The following is a 19,385-nucleotide window of genomic DNA, read 5'->3' as shown; positions in this document are numbered from 1 at the left end:
TCATGTCTCCCATATTTCTTCCATGACAGTAAAGTCCTGTATCTCAGAAAAACAATCCAAAGATGCCTAGATTAGAGGTAATTTAGAGATTTAAGAGCAAATATTTATTAGAAGACTCATCAGTGTTATCAGAAGCGATTTTATGGTGACATGGGCTTCCATCCATAATGAATGAGCGTTCTTAAGCATGAGAAAAAACTTTTGATAGATTTTTATCCTGAATAATTTATGTGGGAAACTGATCATTTTCTGGAAATTTATTTGGAAAATGATGATATTTGAATCTTGAAAAACTTCCTTTTTTCAAAACTGAAACAATGCGTTAAAAGCCCTGCATTCTTGAATAACTAACATTGATTGATGATTGCTTTACAGCACATAAGTGCAAAAAGGCTATATCGTGGTCATACTAATAAAGACATATTTATGTATATATTACCATGTGAGATATTAGAGAAATATTTAAATTATTACAAGAGAAAATACTGTAAATGCAATAAAACTGCTTTAAAATTTGTGTTTAATAATTAATAAAGTAACGCTGATTCAGCACTTATGTCTCTGAACACCTGATGGTTATATAATTGTTTTATATTACATGTAGATGGGGGGTTTCATTTATTATATCATGTCCCTAAGGTGAAAGCATTAACACTATAAACCTATTTAATTGCCATAAGTTGGTCTGGATTTTTATTAAAGTCTTAATAGGCAGGTATTTTATGTTGTTTATTTGTGAAGTGTTCAGTAAATTTTCATATTTGATGACATTATTTTTTTCTGGATATCTTCATATTTATACATATTACACCTGATTAATATGTTATGTAACTAATTAAATTTACAGCACTGGGCTTTATAGGTCCTTATCAAATTGATTTGTCATTATGACAGTTGATTGACTTATTAATGTATTTTATAGGGGCAATACAATGGGTGTCCTATGTGGAGCAGAATCTACTATAACCCCCTTGGGAACATCTGAGATAATCCAAGTTATGGGTGGGGTTTGTTATATTTTTACCACTATTTTGTCATCAACCCATCTTCAACTTATGACTTTCGATATATTTTTTTGTTGGTAATGTGGAGAAAAATAAATAATTTTGCCCATATAAAACTTTTTTAAATTTGAAAACAAAAGGCATGATTTTTTGGATTTTTTTCAACAAATGCGGGTTACTTTGGTTTGATGAAAACCAACATGTCCTACATTTGATAAATTTAAATCATATATGTTTATTGGCATTAGACCATAGAATTCTAGAGACCATGATACATGTTTAATATTAATAATGTAATAGTAGCATCTGCTGAATAGACCAAAGTGTTTCTTCATTGAATGACTTGTCACAACCTAATACAATCAGTTAACTATCAGTTTTAAAGAGAAGTTTACTAAGAACGTCACCTGTTTGTAAGGAAATGGCATTAAATATTAATTCTTATACAAGTTCTAATATTATTATTTTCAATATGTATATTAAAATTTTGAGCAAAAACCCACGCACAAGGGAAATATTGTTAAATATATTTGTTTATTACTGGATGTATTTGTTTGCACTGGAATATGGAACTAACTAGACCAGTCACCTGCAGGGGTAGGGGTTTGTCAAAAGAAAACATTTGAAAGAGAGATTCGTTTTCAGACAATTTACACCCTTTAAATGTCTTTTAAATATTTAATAGGTAACTTTCACCTTTATGTGCTTTTCTGCTTAAAACACCTTAAATTAACGTAATGATAAGGTTACATGTGTCAGTTTTCAAAAGAGCTTTAAGCACAAGATGTCGGGTCTATGACTTCTTAAAAGGATTTCAGTAAAAATATTTAAATATTTTATTTACTTAATATTTGGATTCATTATCTATGTTTGATTAACAATTTTGTCACCTACTGTATTTTCATTACACCTTTGTACAAGTGTTAATTTTTGTATATAAAGGTAGACACGAAATTTATACCATATTGTTTGGAAAAGAATTACAACTTCTCTTGAGGGCCTTTATTAAAGACAGACATAGTTTGAGAAATAAGCTAAAAGACCTGTAATTATGACCCCCTAAAGTGTCCAGTGGGCAGGTGTCCAAACCACAAAATAGCCCCCTGATCATTTGAATGAAATAGTCAAGTTTGCAATGCACTTAAAGTGGAATATAAAACTTCAAAGGCTATATTAGTGAATATATTCACAATGATTTTGTCAGATAGTGTTGACAATGACAAATTAGGTATAAATGACCTGAAGTAATACCCATCCCCAAGTCAATTGACCACCCTGGTGAATCTGAAGTTTGTTTCAAAGTTTATAGACCAATTTACCATCTGTTTCTAATAAATAATGAAAGTGATAAGACATGTATATAAATATTATATCCATTTCATACTCAGTGTATTTTAATAATAAGGTAAAGTTTACAAGTCTAGGGTCTAAAAACTCAATAAATCTATAAAATGATCAGGTTTGAAGGTCAAAAGTTTTATTGATATTTTCACAATTACATCCTTATAGACTGATATGGTGGGTATAACACCAAGACCAGCTAACTTTAGGTGAACTGTATGATTCTTAAACATGATCAATAAAAATCATAAATTACTGGTCATATTTGTTATCAGGAAATCTTATAAAGCTTTGATATGCATATAATTAAATGTACAGGAGTGTTTATTCTAATGGGTTGAGGCATGATGGTGCCCCTATATGAATTTAATTTCAGCCTTATCCTTTAAATTTTTAATTGCCCTTTGGCTTTATGTTATCCCCTATCCATCAAAATTCTTCAACCCCATGAGCATTCAGTTAATCCCCCACCATTTGAAAACAAATATTATAAAACTTGAGGATTCTTATTCTACTGCAACTGACAACTTCTTTTTATCTGAAGAAAAGCATGATCAGCCTTGTTACAGGCTGTTTTCACAAAACCAAATGCTTATATATGTCATGCAAGTTGATTCTTTAAAGGATTCTTAGGTTTGTCTATGATGTAAGGAGCCTATGATGATAATTATATTAAATCTCTCTCTGAAAGTATTCAAACTCCTCCCAATATTGATATTATTGTTAAGAACTGTTGGTGATAATCTTTACAGAATAGAGAGAATTAAACAAAAAGTTTAAGAAATTAAAGTTGAATGGTGAAACAGCAGGGCGAAATGAATTGTCAGGAAATACATTAAGATTGGAACTGTCCAATTCTGTTGTCAGGAAATGATAAAAAGTTGTGTTACTCTGTATCCAGTTTTAATTCATTCATTACTTTCCAAATTAACAGCTTTGAATTTGCCATATTTGCAATGCAAATTTTGTCAGTGATGAATGGCTTCCAACCTTAAACAATAAGTTCTTATTAAACCCTGATAGCTACACTTAAGTTTCAGTAGTTTTATTATTTCACACTGAGTATCTTTTTGATCGAATGTCAGAAATCCATAGTTCCTTATATAATTTCTAATTAATCTGATTGGTGAAAATGGAATTTTGAGATTTATCAATTTTAATCTAGCATGGCCAGTACTCTTATTTAGCTTTTGGATAAATATAAAAGTGTCAGTTGATAGCGGGATAGTGTATTTTATTTAATTAATTATAATGCATGTCATGGGTACTTGTCAACCAATGACATTTTATCTGTTGACAATTCTGTCATTTCAGCCACACTCCGATTTGATCACACAGCTGATAAACATTTGTCCTCTGGTCATTTCATAGTTTAATTGTGTTGATGAAACTGCAGCTGAAAAGTGATGCCATAGTTTTCTTTTAGGGTCTCCGTTCTCAGTGTTTGAGTAATTGTTTGTAGTTTAAATGATATAGTGAACTATTTGAACACTGAATTTGAACTCTGAAATGCAAGGCTGAAAATGTGACATTTACTAGCCTTTTTCTCTATTGCAAAATGCAAAGAGGAGGAACATGTAATATAAATTTAGTGTGACCTATAGTTGTTAATTTCTGTATCATTTTGTCTCTTGTGGAGAGTTGTCTCATTGGCAATCATACCACATCTTCTTTTTATATTAGCTTAGTTTTCTTAAATTTGTTGGCAACTGTTATGACTGAACTAGTTATTTTGCCTCCTAGGGATAGATAACCAAATCAAAAGAACAGAATTAAAGATTATGATGGTTTTTATGACATCTTACACTGTCACTTAGATTTTACATTTCCTTGAGACACTGAGGAATAAAAAGAAAAGTTAATAGGTACAAATTCTAAAGATTAGGTGGCAATATTATAATTGAAATCTTTGTTATCTTCAGGGTGAAAGGATTTTGAAAACAAAACATTCTATTAAATACACAGAAAATAGATTAAGGAGATATATATCAAAGACGACTTTACTTGTGACATTTTTTCGTGGAGGACAGTTTACTTTTGTTATTTTGACAAATGTTATTCACCACAAAAGACTTTTGTTTTTTGTACATACAACTGTTTTTAAATTATTTGTTCTAGTGTTTTTCTTTCAGTCAGTTTGTCTGCCTTGGTAAACAATTTATACATGTTTGGTGAATGAATTGACTTCTTTTCTGACACAGCATTTAAAGCCCTATAAAAATCTGGGCTTTGATCGGTCAAAGAGGCGGCACCTAGGAAATGATGAGGTATAGAGGAGAAGTACAATCACCCCTACATTGACTCTGAAATGAGGGCACACATCCGCTACTTTTGATTTTGAACACCTTGACAGGTGGGATTTAACAGGGTTAACGATTTGTCACAATTCAAGTATTTAATTAATTGTTTGTCTGTTGTATAGTGTAGATAATATTTACAAAATTACCAAGTAGTTTATAGTATCCATTAGAATTACCTGTAAAGTCTAGAAGGGTGTCAGGATTTTTTTTTATCTGTTTCCTATACTTAAAATTTAGCTAAAATAGTTTTTGTTTTAAATGGTGTTTTTTTCATAGTTTAAATAGTTTAAAAATTTGAAAACAGAACATATTTTGCAAATATTTTGATTAAAAACAAAAATTTTGAATATTGATATTAGATCTCATAATATTTTTTGCTTATTTTTAATAAGGATCTGATTAAAATAATGTCATGTTGATATTTTAAAGATATAATAAACTTGAAACAAGTGTACTATCATGCTTCCAGAGGTACTGGTACTTTACTATACATAAACTTCGAAAATAATTCATGGCATTTATTATTGCAAAGCAAAAATTGAAATCCAGTTAATTAAACTGCGATAATTTTATGAAGGAAAATCACAACTTTAATTATTAATGCAAGTTATTATTATTGCAAACCTGATGCTATCTCATTGATATAAACAATTGCAATAACTCTGAATTTATGGTATGGTATGATATAATCTATCCATTCTCAACTTCTGGTGCCAGTTTAAAGCATCATATATTTTACATATATAGAAAAAAATTTAGTATGAATCTGATAAAGTGGAAACATGGTAAATAAATGAAATTATGGGTTCAACTTTCTTGCCCTTCAGGTCAACCTCAACAAAACGTACTTATTGACAATAATCGACACATAAATATTATCAGTACCCTTTACCAGACCTATCTGACATCAACATTTTACGATTTTGATATTCAATTTTAACTTTTCAATAGGTTTGTTTAAACAGGAAATTGAAAATGAGGTTTAAAAAGTCATCTTTTCAGTATCAGAAACAGAAATGGCTATTAAAGTCATTAAAACACTTTAGTGTTGGTTTTGGAGAAGATTTGAGACCCCATAGTATTCTAGGATAATAACTTGATAGGATGATTAGCCCTGAAAAATTAAATTGTCACAAGTCGGGTAACATTTTGACTAATTGCTTACCCTACAGGCAAATAATACCTATATTTATTTATTGTCATAGGCCAGCTGTCACTTAAATACACAGCTGTCAAAGGTGTTTTTTGTGTATTCTCTTTGTGGTCGCAAACTGTTACCCCAACATAAATTAAAAATAAGAATTCTGGAGACATGATATGAATAAGCAATTTTGGCAGTAGGATTCAGATATATGACGCATGATACCCCTTACATTAGCAATCTGTTGTTATTTTCAATTCATTTAAATCATTACCGTTTCGTATATTGTGTAATTAGATTTAAAATATTTAACTGAAATGAATTAAAAGAAATATTTTTTGCATGACTTTGCCCAAAATTACCTTATTCAAATTGAAATTGTTCAAGCTGTGCCATTTATGTTTATCTCCAAGATAACAGAAATAGTTAATTTAAGTAGCTGCAGTTGGACTGTGCTTTAAAGTTTAGACTTGTTTTTGTTTCAGTATTGCATAATTGATATCTTCATCAAAAATTATTTTATTAAGAGGTCTATAATTGTTTTGAGTTTTATTCAAACTTTTTACATGCTGAGTTTATTATATTTTAAACCATGCCCTAATAGACGCTTTGAGTTAAAAATGTGAAATTTTGAAAGTAATTTTCTGCACTACCAGGTTTCATTACATGTACTTCTTTTGTTTAATTGGTAATACTCTGGAAATATAATCTGATATTGAAAACTTTATTGACAAGGTTGGCCATTTATTTTACAGAGGTCAGTGATTCAGATACTCAGCTTGGCCTCTTCCTCCACAACGGGTTGACATTTTGACACTGAAGGTGGCTTATATACCATTACTAACAAACTGATATTGAATACAGATAATGTAGATGCCAAAATGATTTAAAGGATTGAATTGAACAGAAAAGCATGTAGTACTAGGTTTTATATTCTGTCTTGACATCAAAAATAATCTTTAAATAAGGCAGCTAGTTTTCTTGTTTGAATTGTTTTACATTGTCAATTCAGGGCCTTTTACAGCTGACTATGTGGTATGTGCTTTGCTTATTGTTGAAGGCTAACAGTGACCTATAGTTGTTAATGTCTGTGTCATTTTGATCTTTAGTGGAGAGTTGTCTCATTGGCAATCATACCACATCTTCTTTTTTTATATGCATGGTGAAAGCAAAGTTTCAATTTTATTTAATGTTATGTAGATTTTCATGTTGTAATGCTCTTTTGATTTTATTTGTTTTCTTAAAATTTGCCACTAGATGTCAATAGAAAGAAACAGAAAATCAATTCAAAATAGAATAAGAATAAGAATATTTATTATTCCTATCAAGGGCCCTTGATGGGCAGCATAACATGTACACATAAAACAATACATCATGATTTGTAACAGAAAAACATTTTTTGATAATAAAATGAAACATTAAGATTAAGGTTCTTCAGTTAAGATTTGTTACAAACAGACAGTTTTTTCTACATGTGGATTAGGATTGGATATCTAAACTTCACTAGTTTTATGCATACAGGCCTGATAAGATGTTTTGTCAAAGAAAAAAAACCAGTGGACTTGTAAACAATTCTAAAAATTTTATGGTTTGATGTAACGTACCCAGAGTAGACTCATTAGAAGTTGTCAGAACCTTGGAATAAACAGAATGAGTACTTAGAATAAAGTACATCAGGAATTGATTTTCTGTTGACAAAGTGATCTGCTTTTAGAAATTCATTTAAACTATGTTCAAAAAGACAAATTCATTAACACATCAAGATTTATAGAGAATTTTATGGCTATGTTGAATCAAAGGATATATATGCAAGAGAAATGTATGATGCAAAATTAATTACTATTTTAAAAAAAGATAAAATTGTGAAAGTAATGTTGATTTGCTAAAATAACGGATGAGAAGGCTTTAACTTGTGTGACAAGAAGTGACAATTTATTTTATAGATTTACAGCATATAATTGCAAAATAAATGATATAAAAATCTAAAATTGTCATGTTAGTACTTTTATCAACACATGTTACATGCAGATGTACTCTAAAAGATGCATTAAATTTTTAATATTTATGTGATATTCCAGCAAAGGCTAATGTAGGTTTTATTTCTTGTTGCACAGATGTTCTTGTCTTCCAAATAAAAGAGAAATTGAAAATATGTTTTTGTTGTCAATTGAAGTGTTATGCGATTTTCGGTATCTAAAAACTCAAGTTTTATGTATTGATTTTGTCTTTATATATTTCAATGAGGGTAGGATTGCCCTTTCCTGTTTAATAGGCATAAAAAAAATCATCATGGACTACTGTAAGAATCAAATTAGTCAAAGTTTTATTCATGACTACAGCAGAGACATATATACACATTGTATATATGTCTCTGATTACAGTCAGAGGTCTCAAATAATTATTTGTTACAATTAATTTGGGAAAGAATTTATAATGTTTTCTCAAAATCCGTCCATTTTTTAATCAGAAAGAAAATGTACATTTTATCATTATGTACAAAACATTATACTTTTTATATCATTGGGCAAGATTTGTTACCTTGATTCGTCATGCAGGTACCCCTATAACAACCCTGATGAATAGTTCAGAGCAATTTTGACAGTTATAACTCTTAATTTCTGAAATAAAAACAGTTAGAGGACAGATGAATGAGGCCTTACATAAGCCTATTTATCTTCAACAGTATTTTAACCTTTAAAAAAATCTCTTATCATTTCCACACAATTTAAGAGTAACAATGGTACAGTTTTAAACTTCTTACAAACTTTTTTTTTATTCTACAGTAATATTTCCATACAGGATGGCAGCATAATGTCGTAATTATTTTATTTTATCTAAGCTTTCTGAATGTGTTAGCGAATGGGGTGTAATGATTTCAAAGATAAAAAGGAAACCACAAATTTTATAGATGGTACAACGCCCAATATGGTTTGTTGTGCAAACTGCTCGGTAATTTATTACTATTTGCCAAGTTTTACATGAACAAATTTTCAATTTTGCTTTTTTATATCAATAATTGCACAATTTTTTGTTAAAGGTTTCAAACATGGTTAAATTATATGGATTTTTCATTTATCTTTACAAGTGACTCAATGCAATTATTCATGCATCTTTTTAAAACTGGCTTCAAGCAATGCATCGAAAGGGTACGAGTTCAACCCGCATATTTATCTTTTTTTAGAAGCGTGACTTTATAAGGCTTTTAATTTCCACCGGCACGTGGACAGGATGATTATTAAGCTTCGCCAAATCAATAACATCTAATACACGCAGAAAGGGGATATAATATGATTTCAACATTCCTGAATTTCTAATGTCTTTTTGTCACATTTTTATGATGGCAGCATACTTGAGATAAAGAACAGCTGCGATTTATTACAAATCATCTTGTATCCCTTGTCTCCGATAATTTTCATAAAATTTTTAGACCTTGGATCTTTTGATCACTGATGAATCCACTAGCTTGTAAACAAGTAACAAAAATCAATTGGGATTTTATGGTTAGAAGCCTATTAATAATAAATTGATTATGCAAATATTAAAAAAGTTATGAATTCAGAAAGAACTATGGCTTAGTTTAAGTAAACGATTAATTGACAAGTGTAAATTTTAGAAAATAACATTAATTGAAAAAAGAAGGAAGAAAAACACTTGGAGAGTGACCGGATTGTAGAAATCTGATTTATTCAGATAATGTAGGATTATATCTTATCCACTCCTAAGTGACCTGACCATGTCACAGGTCAGCAGTGGTCACTCTTTGCTGTGTCAGCATTTTCCTGACAGGTCAATTTCTTAAATGTCACTTGGGAAGTCAACCCAGGGGTCATAGAGATTAGAAAATTGAATTAACAACCAGAGATGAAAATTACTTAAGAAATGATATTGACCCTCATAGTGGTTGAAATATTAATGGCTAATTAATTTAATGATTATTAAATAAATTCTATTTAATTTGGTTTTGAATAATTCTCTCTTTTATCTCATGAAGATTAATTGATTATTATACAATGTATATGTATATATTTTCATAAAATGCTTACTACGCGGTATGGGCTTTGCTCATTGTTGAAGGCTGTATGGTGACCTATAGTTGTTAATTTCGGTGTCATTTTGGTCTCTTGTGGAGAGTTGTCTCATTGGCAATCATACCACATCTTCTTTTTTTTATATATAGTATAAATCTTAGATATTACCGGTACAAATGTATTTGAATCGCATATTTGTCATTAATTGACCAGTAAATTTATCATATAGATACTCTTTGAAGTAGAATTTGTTTTTCATAACTGGACAAATTACATTCTGTTTATTTTGATTGACAAATAAAAACCACATCAAAAATGTGTATAATTGTTTCCTTTCACCTTTTAAATCCACTTAATATTTAAAAGCCACATCAAAAGATTAACATAGAGGTGATATAATTACTGATTAACAGTTGTATGTAAATTAACTGTAAATATTGATCAAGTAAATATTTATTTAGATTTATCACATTTTTGTGCTATTAATTGAAATGATAAAAACATTTCTTGACAAATGAGTTTTTGGAATTATAGTCAATGAATTTTGCGATAGATAGATAGATAGATAAAAATGACAAATCTTAATTTTTGACAGTTCAACATCAGTCTAAGTTCTGTAATATTAGGGACTGTGATAAGAAAAAGAGCAAACTGCTAAACTAAAAAATTTGAACCATTACTGAAGTCTGGTTGACCCCTAGATGCCAAGGTTTAGTTTGGTGTTGTTGTTTTTTCGCAAGTTTAAGACATAGACCCTGAAATTTTTGTATATGCCTAGCCAGAAAAGTTCATTTTAAAAACTTAATCCTTCAACTATTCAAATTTCCAATACATGTAGTCTCAAAATTATTTTACAGATTCAGAACAAGTGGTCACAGAAATTTTTAAGATCTAATTGTGTTAACTGCCTGTGTTGATATTTGGCTTGCTGACATAACTTCTATGCTTTGCAAGATAAAAAAATCAGTGATTGAAAATTAAGCAATGTAAATGCATACATTTAATACAAATTACAGCTGATAATTGGTTCCAGTAATGAGAATGTAAAGAATTTGTTAATTTCATAGATCATCAATACATCAATGGCAACATGACCTGACCTCTGAGGCATTCCTCAACCCTATGTTATCTAACAGTGTGGGTCTTCACAAATATTTAGAGGGTGCAACTTGATACAGGGAGACCAAACAATTATACACTTCAAAAGGTTACTTGACTTGAAGTAGCTTTGACCTGGTCAGGACCTGTCAATCAGTTCATAGTTTTTTAGGCCAAAGGATATTTCAGGATATGGGGGAAAAGTTAATTAAGCTGCAATGGATTCTCAAGTCCTGTTACACAAAAATCATCATTGATTTTTAGTATAAATTATTCCTTACATTATACATGTACTACAGTAGTATTATTGTAAATACAAATATACTATGCTATATAATCAAACTTTTAGTAACAGAAGAGCATGCATGTGTCTGCCCCGAAAATTTATATTGTAACACCACGAAAATGGTAATTTTGGTACTGTCATCACTTCCAATTGACCCTGAGAAAAAAATACACTAGTGCATAGATGGGTTTTATGTTAATCTTCTGGTATACCCTATTAGATCACCCAAGATCTACCCTAGTTTTTGATGATTTTTTTTGCTCAGCTTAAAGACTTCTATGTAGTGATGGTCTTTTCTGTTTAGTTTTTTTCTTCGGCCATGGTGTTGTTAGTTTCCAATTAACTGAATGAGTTTGAATATTAAGATTGCATAATAACTATAAAACATTAAAACAATCAAGCTGCCTACATTTTATAAACTTTGTCACACTTTTAAGTAAAGGGGGAAAATTTGTAACCTACTTTTTTCCGAATCTTTAAAAGTAAGTCGGTGAGGATTAGGTGTAAGTAGGTAGGGAGTTTATATACATATCAAGTCATGTTAATCTCACTTTTATTGCTATAATTTCCTATAGAAAAGTATGTTTAATTCATGGTTCACTTTCATACTCATCTCTATTGATACATTTATCAATATCTGAGCCATACAGGTCTCCACTTTAACTATGGACTAATGTTCAGGTTTGACCTCCATTTGAATAAAAAAGAAATAAAATTGAAAATTTGCAAGCGCTTGATTTACATTTGAAATGTAAAAGTATACGGATTGTAGACATCTTTTCTGATAAAATAGTATAATAATAGGCCATAGAAAAGCTGGAGGGATGGAAATAAGCTTTATGTCTGGGGCATTTATCCAGGTGAAAGCTATTTTAATCACTTTTGAAATATATAATATCAAATGCAGACTGGATGCATATTTCTGCACACTTGATGCAAATTGTTTTGGTGTTTATCCAATAAAGGTAGACAGAATGTGGTAAATTATTCAGTTTTGATGGTTTTGGTATGAAATAAAACAACTTTTGTAAATATTGGAATTGTGATGTTCTAAAGCTGAATTGTCCTACTTCTGAGACTAAAGCATTGTGGATTCAGGGGAGAGAACAAATAAATGAACAAGATAACTACTATGTTTTCTGTGTTTTTATATGTATATTATAAATTGTATTAGACAAAACATTATCATTATGATGGAAAATACATGAATGATTATAAGTCATTTAATTTTACTTGTTCTGAAAACAAAAAAGTACTTGATGCACCTGTAAAAGTCATCCGTTCTTTAGCTTAAAGCTTAAACCTCAAAATCCGTTAAAACATTATAATTCTAATTTCGTGTAACACCTAGGATAATGCACTTGTGTGTGGTTATGTTTTATGCCTTATTTTATTTTTCTTAATGTTGTGAAGATTTAAACTGTATTGTTTTTGTAGGAAGTGTGAGGTTTAACTTGGTTAAAAACCACTTCTGGCAAAATCTTGAGTGAATGAAACTATTAAGATTTATCTGAATAATTGGTTTTGATCATAAAATATGAATATTAATTTTCTAATTTTATTTATTTTTATCTTTGTTTCTCTTTGCCTTAGGTTACCTCTTGTCAAGAAGCATGGCGAAAACAACAGTATGATGTAAAATAAGTACCGTAGAACAAACAAGAGGGCAGGTGTTACCAGCAACTGTAGCGTTGCCGAACCAATGTAAATTGTGTATTCATGTTCTAAGGTAAAGAAAAAAAAGAATCCATTGATTTATACATGTTTTACAAACAGGTGGGGCAGGTGACAAGCACACGACCATGCCTGGTGGCCTAACAATCATGCATGCTTTCTTGTCTTACAAATAAAAACACAAACTGTTAAAAACTACCAAATAAGTTTTCTAATCCTACCATTAATTGAACCCATTAAGAATCACAGTCTGTGTCCCTTTTACATGGAATTTTAACAGTTTGGATTATATATTAAAGGACCAATTGTCACCCAATAGAGAAAAACAACATATAAAGATTGTGAAATTAACAACTTTTCTTTTGTCCTATTGTAGCTACTCCTCTTTTGAAAGTTTGTAACAATTGTATAAGAACGGCATACAAATATCTTTTAAGTCTACGTCAAGGGGACAAATAGACACTCTGACAAACTTCTGTTTACATTAAATAACACATAGAATGGTCAATATTTATTAGAATGTATGTGAGGTCTTAAGGGTCAGACTGTAGGTGACAATTTTCTTGAATAATATTATATAATGCAATCATTATAGTAGTGTTGATTAAATTAATCATATTTTATTATGGTCCGTCTATTTTAGCTACTTAAGTAGTGATGCATTGTTAACACCCTAGTTCAGAAGTAGAACATTTTCTAAAAATGGTAATTGAAGAGCACATGCAGTGCTGCCTGCCTATTAAAAAAGATGTATTTTGGGAAGTTGCATGTTACACAAATTAATAAAAAAACACAAATTAATAAAAAACACAAATTAATAAAAAACACAAATTAATAAAAAAAAATATATGATCTCAAACTTAAATATATTTAAATAATTTGGCGTTCTAGTATCAGTCCTGAAATGGATTGGTGATGACGCCCAAACATCAAAACTGGCTAATATTTATAGGGACTAATAATAATGCTCAAATGGTCAGTTTAAACATGAGTTAATTCATGTTTTGCCTAGATTGACAGATATCAACAAACAGACTATTGTAGACTATAAAAAATTTCCAGTCCTATGAATAAGTCAAGGATAAACCAGTGTACAGATTCATTGAAAATCCAGGTTATTTTGAGGCCAACCTAGGATTAGTATTTTTATCACTTATTTCATCTTTTGTCCTGTAGTGTTATAATGATTTATAAACATTATTTATTTTGACTTGTTTTAGATGTTCAAAAATTCAATTGTATTTTTTTACTTTTCAAAATTTTCTATTATTAGCTTTGAGCTATGTCTCCGAAATTGGAAAACATAAAATTTTATAATGAATAAGAAACATTTATTAATTCCCTTTCTATCCACTAAACTGGCATATAATATATTTAAACATTTGAAAAGAGAGTTTGCAATGATTTTATTTCCACAAAATTGATTTATTTGCATTTCCGACATTTAAATGATATAACATTATTATTAAATAAAACCTGGCATACATAATTAGTTTTTAAACGAAGAATATTAACTTTTTTCTATTTTAATAATGAAACGTTTATATTGAATTAAAAATGGATGCATAAATTAAAAGATTTATAGATATTTTTTGCAAGGAGACTACATGTATTATGAAAAGTCATGTAATTGGGTCTTTAAATTTGCACATTTTGTTAGAAAAAGATTTCTCAAGATAAAATTTAAAATTTTCTCATGACACTTTTGTATGATTTAGATATGACTTTAATTTTTAAGAACAAATTTGGTGACTATTTTGAAAAGCAATGTCCTTTAACTGTTTCAGAGTTCTTATTTATTAACATATTTTTCAGTAGGTTCATTGTCACTTGGAGATTTACAATGAGTTGTGGCAAAGTTTTTAGTAACCCTGATGAATTTGACAATATTTTATGTTGAACACAATTAAGTTTACTGTTTGTGTTTTGTTTTGCATACTTCAACATCTTAATATCAAAGTTAGTGATTTATATGCACACAACAGTCCAAAATTTTGAAAAGTTTAAGTAGAATAAATGAAACAACTAAAACTATATGAGGGTAACTTTGGATGCAACTTTAGCACATTTAAATTTTTTTTTATTGTGAAAATTTTCAGAAAAACTGCATCATGGGAGATTATGCCAAAAATAAAGCACTAGACAGTAGGTTGATCATGCATTGGCCTTGGAAATGAAATGCCTTGGCCTTAGAACTGAACATACTGTGTCATTGGGACTGATCATTATTTAATCAGTGCAGCTACAGAACAGTTATTCTGATGGTTCTTAGATAACTAATCTTGGTTACTTTGTGACACATTTTCACAAACAATATAGAAAACAAGGGATCATAAGGGCCTCACAAGGCTCCATAGATCATCATAGAGCAATTATCTCAAAAATAAGGGACCTTTATAGAGCTATCACAAAAACAAGGGTTTCTTGTTGAGCTATACTTATCACAAAGCCACCAATGTGTTTTAAACTCAGCAAGCAAATCCCGCAACTGGATTGTTACTAAGTTATATATTTCTAAAGAACTGATGTCATTAGAGCTTTAAAAATCACAAAAGTCTCACGTCAAAAAAATAATGAAAAGAAAATTAGAAAAAATCATGTCATGTGTTGATGTACTGTTGTCTAATAAATGTATAACACACAGGACATATCTTCCTTTATTCATATCAAATGTTGTTTATAAATGAGGGATTAGCACTTTACAAAAGTAACATACATTCATCGGTTTTCTCTGGATAGTTGTTTCATTTGCAATCATACATTCTCTTAATTTTATATTGGGCCATAAAACACAAAATATGAATTTTAACATTTAATAGGCAGTAATAAGGGTGAATCAAAATATTTGGTACTTTTTTTGGATGCGTGAAAAAATCATAGTTACTGTATTCTGTTACAAGATAATGATTAAATACATTATCTTTTTTTTCACAAGTTGTATTTTTGGTGTCTATGAATCTCCTAATTTTCACAACCTGAAACCAGACAATCTTAGAATCAATAACTACTTATCATTATAAGCTATTTGATATGATATTAAGAGGAGATAATTTTTATCTTCAAATCTTGCTAATCAGTGATAAGCCTGTTTAATGTCAAAAATACAAGCCATTTGTCATAATTATATTTATTTGCAATTTGTTGAAATGTACACCTAATTGACATAAGGCTGCCATCTTGAAATGGACATGATGACACACAGATTAGTTCTTGTTTAGTTAATTACAATCAAACACATGATAAGGAGACCAGGAATGAGGCTATATATCTTATAATTGCCATAAAAATTGTTCAATTTATGAAACAACCATATCAGATTAAATATTTATATTTAAGAAATTTTATCTGATATTGTCTTTTTTAAGTATAACTGAGATTTAAATTTTGGGCTGTTTTTAGATCAGGTCTCATCACATATTTTGTATTGCCTTGTCTGATTAATTTTCCATGTATTGAACATCACTTACAGGATCAAATTGCTGATGCTAGTCAGATATAAATCCGCATCCTATAGAAATTGGGTTCTGAGATTTTCTGTAAGTGCTCCTATCTCTCAATTAGTTTATCTTTCATGGTATCTATTCATGCATTGCCATCTCCAGAGTCCAACTGTTAATGTTGTTTCACAAATTTTATTAGATTGTTTTGCAAAGGTGTAGCTTCACGAAGGGCCAATGTTGATCCCATTTTATGTGAAATCTGTGAAACACTTAAAACTTTGTCCTTACACTCTCATCAGAAGAAGGTGCTTGGAATACTAGAGTTACTGTCCCTTGTTTTGTCACCTGCAAGTTACTCTATACATACATTGATGTCATGTTGAAAGTGTTGAACCTGAAAATTTTCAAGTACCCTGATATTCTCCATAACCATCATTGAAATACAATTAAATTTTCTTACTTTTGCATATGATATAGCCACTGGACATTAAGCAATCAACAATCAATCAATCTTCCTCCTCATCAAAGCAACTTTAGATATAGATTTAAATAGCTTGTACATGTACTGTAAATTCAGAAATTATTGCGTGCATTTATTATTGCGATATTGTCATTTTAGACTTGAATGAGATTTTTATTTTTACTCATATAAAATATTTCAAATTGCGAGTTTAAATTATTGCGTTTACAACTTAGTCGCATTTTTTGCAATAATAAAAACCTCGCATTAATTTCTGAATTTACAGTATTTCTTTTTCAAAATGATATTATAATGTGCAGTATGATCTAAGTAGAATTTAGTAAGGAGGTATGTGGATACTTGATAAAAATAAAATAAATTTAGATGATTTTGAGCAACATGTTGCAACATCACAAAGACCTTTAAACTTTTAAACTTTAATGGGGTAATATCAGCATCCATAAATTAAGGAGAATACAAAATATAGTTAATGTTTAAATAACCTTGTGGCAGGAAACTGATGAAAATGTATATAAAGATGAGATTTTGATGAAGATTAGCATATTTCTATTCTTATTTTTCCATATCAAGTTTGGTCTTGTCTGAAATTATATCACAGAAATTATTTTTAAGGTCAATCTTCTTTATAAAAGATTAAAAGTTTATCTTGCCTCACAATGCCTTACTAAAAGGATGAAAAAAATAATATCTACCTTGCTATTATATATTTCAAATGATGTATTGGGGATAGTCAGGTTTGAAGTTTTAAGCGTGAAAAATCTACCTCAGACTTGTTTAGTCATTAAATTATTAGTTTTGTGTATTGGGTTTATTATTGAAGTACATACGAATTGTCATCTCAATGTGATATTAAGCATTTAAAAGGCAATTTGAGTACTTATAATTATAAGCTAGAAGTAAGTCCGTCACCAGGGGTGGAGGAAAGAATGTATTTTCTTTATGCAGAGTGTCTTGACATGATTTGCTGACTTCACATTTTAAGAGATTACTGAATGTCGAGCATATTTAGACGGGTAATCTTTTCAGGACAATCAAAATTGTTAGGATTTTGTATCCTGTTTATGGGACGAAAAACCCCGCTGCTTCAATTTCCATGTCAGACTGTTTAATAGAGGCAGTTGTACCAAGACCACCTAAAATAATTATCCTATGATAATAAACATGTTGTATAAAATAGGATTAAGTATGTCATGGTCTTTAGTGTAACATATTCTAGGGGCTGTAAAAAGTACTGTTCTACCTCTGGCTGACAAAGGTCGTCTAGTATGTATCCAAAAGAGAAGCCTTGTTAATAATTAACTGTTTTTTTCTTTGAATCATAAGAATTAGTTGTGAGCCATGAGGAATTTTGATATTTATCTTATCAAAGATTTGTAATGTCAAACAGCTGAAATTATATATTTTATTAATGTCAAAATTATTATAATTTACCAATGACTTATAACCAATCTCAATTCAGGTTGAGACAAAAATGAATCATTGCATCCTAGATCCTTTGCACTAGTTAAAAAAAGGTAACTTCCAATTAATCAATCAGATTGTGATACAGTCTGTATTTAGATTTTTATAACCCTGCTGTGGGGGAGGAGGCATAAGGGATAACCCTGGTCTAAAATATAATTTTCCCTTCTCAAACTTTAGTTTGCCTATAATACTTAATGCTAATTACCACCAAACACCAACCAAGCCTGAATATTGGTGGCAATTCATTAATTGTTCTTGAGTTACGTCCCTTTATAAATGGAACAATTGATAAAAACATACAGAGACAAACACCATCAAGTTTTAATAAAAACAAAAAAGGTTTGCATAAGGAAATTGACACTTGCATTTTTACTAGCAGGGGCATCTTATTTGATCAAAGTGATGAGTATAAATTTTCAAATTAGATATTTCCATTCACATTTCACTGATTGATAAGCCTGGGTTGGCCATAGAAAAGTAGGTTATTTAAAATACTTTAAAAAAAAAACTTCTCAAAAGGGAAACTACTCTTATAATTAATGAGACATTTATAAAAAAAACATTTTTAGAAGAACTTGTGATAGCCTCCCAATAGAGATTGACCTCATTAGTGTTGTGTTCAGTGACATGTTTTTCATGTTGGTATAAAAAAAAAGTGAAAAGGCTAACAAATTTATTCTGAAAAGTATATTACAAGTGAACAGATGTAACACACAATAATAGCTGCATTTTATTTTATCAAGTGAATTATTAGTAATAATGTTATTATTATATATTTACCTCCTAAGGGTAAAACAAGGTGATAATAATGTTCTTTGGTTGGTTCAAAGGCACATATGTATATTGCTGCTGACAGGTTACATTTGTATTCATATAAACTCTTGCATGATTGAACAATTTAAACAGGAGTTGTCTCCTCTTCCCACACAAATGTCACATGGTTGCTTTGAAGTTCTGAAAACAATATGTCTCCAGGAATTTTATTTATATATATAATAACTTAAAAGTTATATGGGGACAATAATAACTAACTGCTACATCAGCAAGAAAAAGAAAACAAATTCTTAACCTGAGCTTGTGGCAATTGTGATGAAATGTGATGAAAATTGCAAATGGGCCTCATTTTTC

The 19,385-nt window shown here is 29.8% G+C and overlaps 1 protein-coding gene across 6 annotated transcripts in view; it reads left to right on the top strand.

The window, feature by feature from the left end:
• The window catches only part of LOC134681036 (uncharacterized), a 127,077-nt gene that overhangs the window by 48,059 nt on the left and 59,633 nt on the right, over positions 1–19,385 (top strand). For all 6 annotated transcript variants that reach the window (XM_063540451.1, XM_063540424.1, XM_063540414.1 and 3 more), the window contains one exon: positions 12,792–12,927. The gene's annotated coding sequence lies outside the window, so the exon portion shown is untranslated. The remainder of the gene's footprint in view (positions 1–12,791; positions 12,928–19,385) is intronic.

This window comes from Mytilus trossulus, chromosome 1, assembly GCF_036588685.1.
Source record: "Mytilus trossulus isolate FHL-02 chromosome 1, PNRI_Mtr1.1.1.hap1, whole genome shotgun sequence".
NCBI classification, from domain to species: domain Eukaryota; kingdom Metazoa; phylum Mollusca; class Bivalvia; order Mytilida; family Mytilidae; genus Mytilus; species Mytilus trossulus.
This window is presented reverse-complemented; position numbering and strand designations above follow the sequence as displayed.